The sequence below is a fragment of the Vitis vinifera genome, chromosome 12 (genome assembly GCF_030704535.1).
Source record: "Vitis vinifera cultivar Pinot Noir 40024 chromosome 12, ASM3070453v1".
Taxonomy (NCBI): Eukaryota; Viridiplantae; Streptophyta; class Magnoliopsida; order Vitales; family Vitaceae; genus Vitis; species Vitis vinifera.
Genome location: NC_081816.1, coordinates 18338602 through 18346071, shown reverse-complemented (window position 1 = coordinate 18346071; position 7470 = coordinate 18338602). Strand labels below are relative to the sequence as shown.

The 7470-nt window shown below is 33.0% G+C and overlaps 1 long non-coding RNA gene across 1 annotated transcript; it reads right to left on the bottom strand.

Moving 5' to 3' along the window:
• Positions 1-3634: 3634 nt before the first annotated feature.
• Positions 3635-6350, bottom strand: LOC132254759 (uncharacterized). Its single transcript, XR_009467117.1, has 3 exons — positions 6260-6350; positions 6113-6172; positions 3635-3955 (listed from the first exon to the last, which is right to left on the bottom strand). It is a non-coding gene; the product is annotated as an uncharacterized LOC132254759 (long non-coding RNA).
• Positions 6351-7470: the final 1120 nt, after the last annotated feature.

The window sequence follows — 7470 nt, the reverse complement described above, 5'->3', positions numbered from 1 at the left end:
TTTATTTATTATTCTACATAAATTATTGAGTAAAAAACAATCTTATTATGATGAATTGAATATAACACCAAACTTCAAACAATAAATCAATATTTCATGTAAGTGATGTAGCAAGTCAATTGTTTTTTAATTATCAAAATTTTATCTTCACTATTTGATTTTAAAACAATCATCAAATTATTGATTAAGGATGCATTTACTAAAATAAAGTTAAAAAAGGAAATAAATAAAATACCGAGTTCAAGTAGATATTCCCATATTATAAATGAACTCATTTGATTAAAAAAGATAAAGAAAAACACAAGCATACAAACCCATTTAAAGTTTAAGTAAAAACAAATTTTAAAATTTAATGAAAAATATTTATAAGAAAATCAATATATATTAATAATTCTTTTCTAGAAATGTGATACAAATTTTTTTTTTTCAAAACAAAAATGAATAATGTATTGAGATGCTTTGAATAATTTTAAATAAATAAATGCAAGTAGATTTAAATAAATTTGACATAATTTTAATGGAATGTTAACCACAAGTGGATTAAGAAGTATTCAGATTATTTTGAATTAGTTATATAATTGCAAGACATTATTTTTCTTTTTTGGAGCTTCTCCAACTTTTGAGATAATTAAAAATTGGATATTTAATTTTAGAAAATATATAAAAATTATATAAAATACTCTTAGTTAAAAATTTTTATTTTTATATTTTAAAATTCTTAACAAAATTTTATTTCTATAGTTCTTGGGGGCAAAATAACTTCATTTTTCTTGAAACACATGTGAATGGCTACAAGGACATTAACCTTTAGAAAGGAGAAGCAACACTTGATAATGGGCTATAATGATTCAATGATTTTCTTCTATACTTTATATAATAAAGAAGCTTGAAATTTCTAGGAAACTTTATGAAAAAGGGGCGGGATTTTTAAGATAATGGGCTAAGAATGATTCTCTTTTATACTTTATATGATAAAAAAGCTTGAAATTTTTAAGAAACTTAATGAAAGGAGGGAAGAGACAACATTTTTAAGATAATGGGTTAAGTAGAGTCAATGATTCTCTTCTATGATTTCAATTCCCATTTGTTAGACAATTTAGCATTGGATGGTAGTGAAATTGGTTTGGCAAGAGTCAAGAGTCAATGATTCTCTTCTATGCTTTCAATTCCCATTTGTTAGACAATTTAGCATTGGATGGTAGTGGGATTGGTTTGGCAAGAGTCAAAAGTCAAAGATAATTTTTTTCTTCACATTTCTATTTTGGATTTCACTGCGTATTTGAATGGTTTTTCTCTAGTTCTTATTTATTACCATTTGATGCTTTTTAAAGGAGTTTAACATCTTTAAGAACTATATTTATAGGAGTATATATCTCAATATATATATATATATATATAAAATTAAAGTCATTTAATTAGAATTAGTTTTTGGTAGTAAGGAATATTATATGAAAAGGAATTCTTATATGAAAAGATGTTGAAGTTAAATTGTAGTGTAAATATAAAGAATTTTTGTATTTAGGAAGATGAGTGAGTTCTAAAGTAGAAAAAATAAATAAATTAAAAAGTCATACTATAGGGATGTACTTCCTCCAGCTGGATTGGACAAACTCCAGTGTCTGATGGATCAATGCTGCTAAAGAAAAGAAATTACTCCAAAAAGGTGTTTTATTTTACCTCGATGTATTTGATGCTCCGTAGCTAGATCAAAAGCACTTAAGGTTGTATTCCACTCGTACGAGGAGATTGAGGGCCAGATGGCCTCTTCACAAATGGATGGTCCAGCAACTCACCAGCAGTAGGCCGATCACTAGGGTTGACTTGCAAGCATTTGAGGATAAAATCTCGGGCATCTGATGAGAAGGAATCAGGAACATCGGGAGGTTCACTCCTGTAAATTTTTGATATCACTTGCCCCTGCCAATATAATATCAGAGATGGACTGCATTCCAAGTCGTAAGGTTGATTATCAGGCAACACAATTATTTTCCCTTAGACACCAAAGGCATGTTTGGTACACTGGAATAGGAATGGGAATGGAAGCTGGAAATCCATTCCATTTTTCATTCATAAATGTGCTTAGTCTACTTGTACTAGAAATGAGAATAGGAATAAAAGAACTGTTCTCATGGAAACAAAAACGCACTCTTGTCAAGAGTTTTTATTCCTCCCTTTCACTGAATATTGTGATCTCTCCCCCTCCATTCCCATTTCTAAACAGAAACCTTCCAATTAACTTTGCATAGGACTTGAAATGGATAACACTAAAACTTGATTTCTTAAGCGGCAAGATCTACAGCAATATCAAGAAGCATATTAACACAAGTCTGGCTATCATATCTTCTGAATACAAGGTTGAGTGATGATACATGACAACACAAAGCAAGATGCATGGTCAATATTTGCATATACAAAGTACTTGATCTGAAGGAAGAGCACAAATCTACAAGCCTACAATCTTGCTTTCCAAACTTAGCTGTTTGGAAAGTAATAATCTTATGCCAAGGATGAGTTTGGAAAGCAAGATGCATGGTCAATATTTTCAAACCTTATGCCAAGGATGTTTCTATAAAAACCTGTTTTCTAGCCCAAAGATGAGTTTGGGTGCCTTTAGAGCTTGCTAGATAACACAAGCAATAATCAAGTCAAAACCTTATTTGGAAACATTCAACTTCCAATTTGATGATAAAATGCCTGGTGTTTCCAAACGTTATCAATTGGCAATTCAACAAGATTTTGAATCTGCTACCATGAGTTCCAGTGTCATCTGCACTGTCCTTCATCAGGGAAGGTCACACAATCAGGAATGTGAGGCTCCTTCACCCAGATTATATGACAAACTGAAGTTACAAAAGAAGAAATTTAAAATTAAAATTAAAAAATTCTGGAGTGACTGCAAAATGTCATCTGACAACTGAGAAAAGTTGTTGCCAATGATATGAGCCTATTTAGTCAGGCACTTGTAAATTGGAGTGTTTGATAACATAAAAGAAAATATCGACAATTCCATGGTATTCATACATGACAGCCAGGACAAGACAGATATTGAGTCACATTCTCCAAATAAGGAAAAATATAATTCATAATTGCCAATTATCCAAAAATAAATGGATTCAGATTGAACCTTTTTTTTTTATATATATCCCAAATCCAACAACCCAACCTTTCCACATTACAAAGGACAAAACCAAATACAACTATTGGGTTCCCGAAACATCCCATATTTCCTCACTCCTTGTATCCATACCCTACCATGAGCCCTCTCACTCCACTGGATATCTCCCGTTCTTCCTCGCATCTCTATCCATTTCGTATAGTCTCTACAAGCTCATCTCTATCTTATAACTTTTTTTCCTTATAACCTAGAATATTTATAGAGATATTCCAAACAACTTTCCTTATTTTATTAAAAAAAATCTAATATATCAACTTAGTAAATATTCTATACAATATTCTTTACAAAAAGGAATTAATACTAATTAAGAATTTGGGATACATTCCAACAATAATCACCAAATGATAAGGTGCGTGGATCTAAGAAGCTCTTAGACTCAACCCATTCCAAATAATTTCAGATATATTTTTTATTTGAGTGTTTTTATTCTTGAGATGTTACAAGTGTAGATTGTTTTTATGTTGAATCCTTCAAAAAGGGGTAGACTTTGGGTCAAGATCTTAACCCTTACTATAATATCATCAGCATTTTCAAAATCAAAGCCAAACTTAACCAATTTCCATATCATCAATTTGAATAACAAGTAATTGAAGAGCACTAACAAGAGAACAAAACAAGAAAAAACATTAAAGAAAATAATGTTATATATCTATGAAATGTCATACGTACGTCTTCCATGTTGGAATATGGGGGTCGACAAGTCAACATCTCTAACACAGTGCATCCAAGGCTCCATATATTAACTGCAAGCCCATAGCCCTCATTTTTCTGATTAAATACCTATAGTTACACAATGAAATCATAAACTCAAACTATCTACAAGAAACAAGAATAATTCATAAACTCAAACTATCAACAAGAAACGCTTGAGCATGTTGTGCCTTATAACATAATGTAAATTTTCCAAAATCATTTGGATACCTAGATTTAGACTTGGGGTTTGAGTTTTGAATCCCAACTGCTATATGATTTTTGAATAAAATATGGTACTATTATTGAAAATTCATAGATCCATGGTTTTAACATCTTTATAGGGCTCAAAAAGGATCAAGAGTCCACATTTTGGGACTTAACACCAAATATAATCCAAGATTCCAATAACCACTTAAAATAGTTAAATATGCTTCCTGAAGAAACTAGCAAATATCCATGAATCCATGAATGAAAGAAACAACAAAGTTGAAAGAGTGTTGCAAGTAGTTAAACTTGAACTTTGTTCCCAGAAATATTACCATGCTCATGCTTATCAGCCAACTCCAACATGCCATAGTCTGGCTATAACTTTGTTATGGGTGATACAAGTATTAATAACAAGCCCATCCAAATCAATAATCAAGTGAAATAGAGGGTATTGTAGTTCTGTAATGCAAAATTGTTAGGTTGTTCTAAAGGGTGTGGCCAAGAGGATGCTAGGCTGCATATTGAATTGCTACCATCTTTTTTTGTTTATTTTTTTATTTTTTTATTTTTTCAAAGTTGTGGTGTGCTCTTACATGGAATTATCGAACTTTACAACTTGAACAACGTAAGGGCTGAATTTTTTTTTTTTCATAAATAAGGCCAAATGCATTAAAAAATAAAAATGCCACAAAGACACTCCAAAGTAGATGTATACAAAAAGTGTCATAGCAAAAAAACATGAAAAGAACCCCAACAACCCCCTCCCTTAACTAGAACCCAACCACTCAATAAAATCAAGTAAAGACATAGAATCAATCTCTATATACAATTTTACCCAAGAAAACAAATTTCTTAAAAAAACCATCTTAAAAAATTGAGTTAAATGCTCCTCGTTTTCAAACTACCTAAGATTTCTTTCCTTTCAAACTATCCAAAATAGATATAAAGGAGTTGCTTTCCAAACCTTTTTCCTCCTTCTGCCCACAAAAGAAACATGTCACCCTAAAAGAGTTGCCATTACTATAGCAACTTGCACCCAATGAATACAAAAGAAATCAAATAGCAATTGCCAAAGAATCCTAACCAAATAACAACAAAGGAGGATGTGATCTATGAATTCTTCTTCTTTGCAAAGAAAACACCTATTGACCAAAGACTACCCTCTTTTTTGAAGCTAGTCTAAAGCCAGAAATTTTCCCTAAATTGTCTCTTATGCAAAAAAGTTAACTTTCGAAGGGACCCATGAATTCCAAACTACCCACCTTGGAAATAACATAGAAACCCCCAATTCCAAATCAACATATAAATGACTCACTGAGAACTTATTATTGTACAAGTTCATTCACACCAACTTATCTTCCCCCTCTCTATCAACTGCCTTTCTTTGCAACTTGAAAAATAAATCCTCAACTTCATCCACTTTCCAATGATTCAAAGAACATGAGAAACAAGTGTTTCAATGACCTCTCTCCCCATGTTGAAACCAAAGATCTGCCACCCAAGCCTTTTTTGCAACACCTAAGGTATATAAAGAAAGGAAGGAAATACACAACGGTTCATCTCTATACCACTTATCCATCCAAAACTTCATCCTTCCCCTATTACCCTCTACAAAAGGAAAAAAAACCCAAGAAAGTGTTTCGTTCCTTCCTAATGGATTTCCAAAGCCCAAATCCATACCCAACTCTAACTTCACCAAAACACTACCCACCTTCTTCCTCTCCATATTTGCCACTAATCAGTCATGTCCAAAAGGCACCTCTTGCAATGGCTTACCGCCAACTCCATTTGCATAAAAACATCTTATTTAATAGAGAGATGTTAAGCCTCTAACCTGCCTTTGGTTTTCTCCAAACACATAGTGGACCATTTCACAAGATGTATCACTTCTTTTTTTGAATAAATCGCTTACTAAAGATGGTTTTAGAGACTGCATCACAAGCATGCTAAAAGTCAGTTGAGTAAATGCAGTTCTCAATCCAATTCAGAACATGAATTGTTCATAAAAATGAAGATATCAAAAGAGAGGAAGCAAACCTCTGGGGCCATCCAGCGTAGTGTCCCTTTAAAAGATTTTACATCATTCAATTTGGTTGCCTGAGAAGATAAACAACCAGAAATATTATGTTACATCGTTCAACACTTAGAAACAATGGAGATTGTAGCTCTACTGAAGAAAACTACCTTTGCCAATCCAAAATCCGCAATTTTCACAGATTTATTTACACCCACCAATATATTAGCACATTTGATATCCCTTGAAAATGAAAGAGAGAATATTAGTCTTAGAAAAAAAATGTATAATTAAGAAAAATACTCAGGAAATTGTGCTTTAAAATCTTCCTTTCATATTCTCCCACCCCCAAAACACACACACACACACACACAAATCCATAGTTCTATCCTTGTGATTATTGCACAAAATCATTGCAGTTACACCTCACCCAATAGATATTTCCTAGTATAAGCCACACTATTGATACAACACTTGCTCATTTGGCTGTATGACAGTCATTTAGTAAACTTGATTGGAGATTTGTAGTCAACTACGGTGGAAACAACAACATAGATTTAGAACTTGTATTTTCCTCCATAAGTACTATGTTTACATATTCAAAGACAACATGGGAGAGAGAGAGAGAGAGATGCAAGTGTTCAAAAGTTCTCATGAAGGAAGATTGAGTTGAGTCAGTTGTTGCAGGATGGAAGCAAGGAAGTGAGGTAATACTATGTTTACATTATGCAATGATACAACAGGACAGAAAGAGAGAAACATTTAATCATTCAAAAGTTTCCATACAAGAAGATTGGGTGGAGATAGTTGTACTAGGAGGACTGGACAAAGAGTTGTGGTGGAAAGGGCAAATGCAAAGAGAGAAGTTGCTTGGCATGGTTCCAAATTTCTCATGAAGGGAGATTATGATCAAAGCAGTCAGGAACAGAAGGACATGGAAAATGAAAAGAAGGAAAGCTGGGAGAGAAGAGGAAGAAGGTTCTTTTCATGATTCAAAACATGAATATAGATAAAATTGAGCTAATCAATGGAAGAGAGGACAACGGGGAAGGCAGAGAGAAAAGTTTGTTAATGTCATTTCAAGTTTCCAGGGTTCTCGTTACGGAAGACTGAGAATGAGTCAATAGGGAGAGAGGAAAAGAGGGTTAGGACAAAGGGAAGGAAAGATCCAAAAATTTTAAATTCCGTTTCAAGGTTCAAAAGTTCCTAATGGGGAAGATTGGGAATGAATCAATAAGGAAATAAGGTGGTGGAGAGGGTGGAGAGAAGGGGAAGAAGAGAGGGAAGAGTTGTTTTTCATGGTTCAAAACATGAAGGGAGATTAAAATTAAGCTAGTTGGGAAAGGAAATGGAGAGAGCGAAAAGGGAGAGGAAGAGTGCT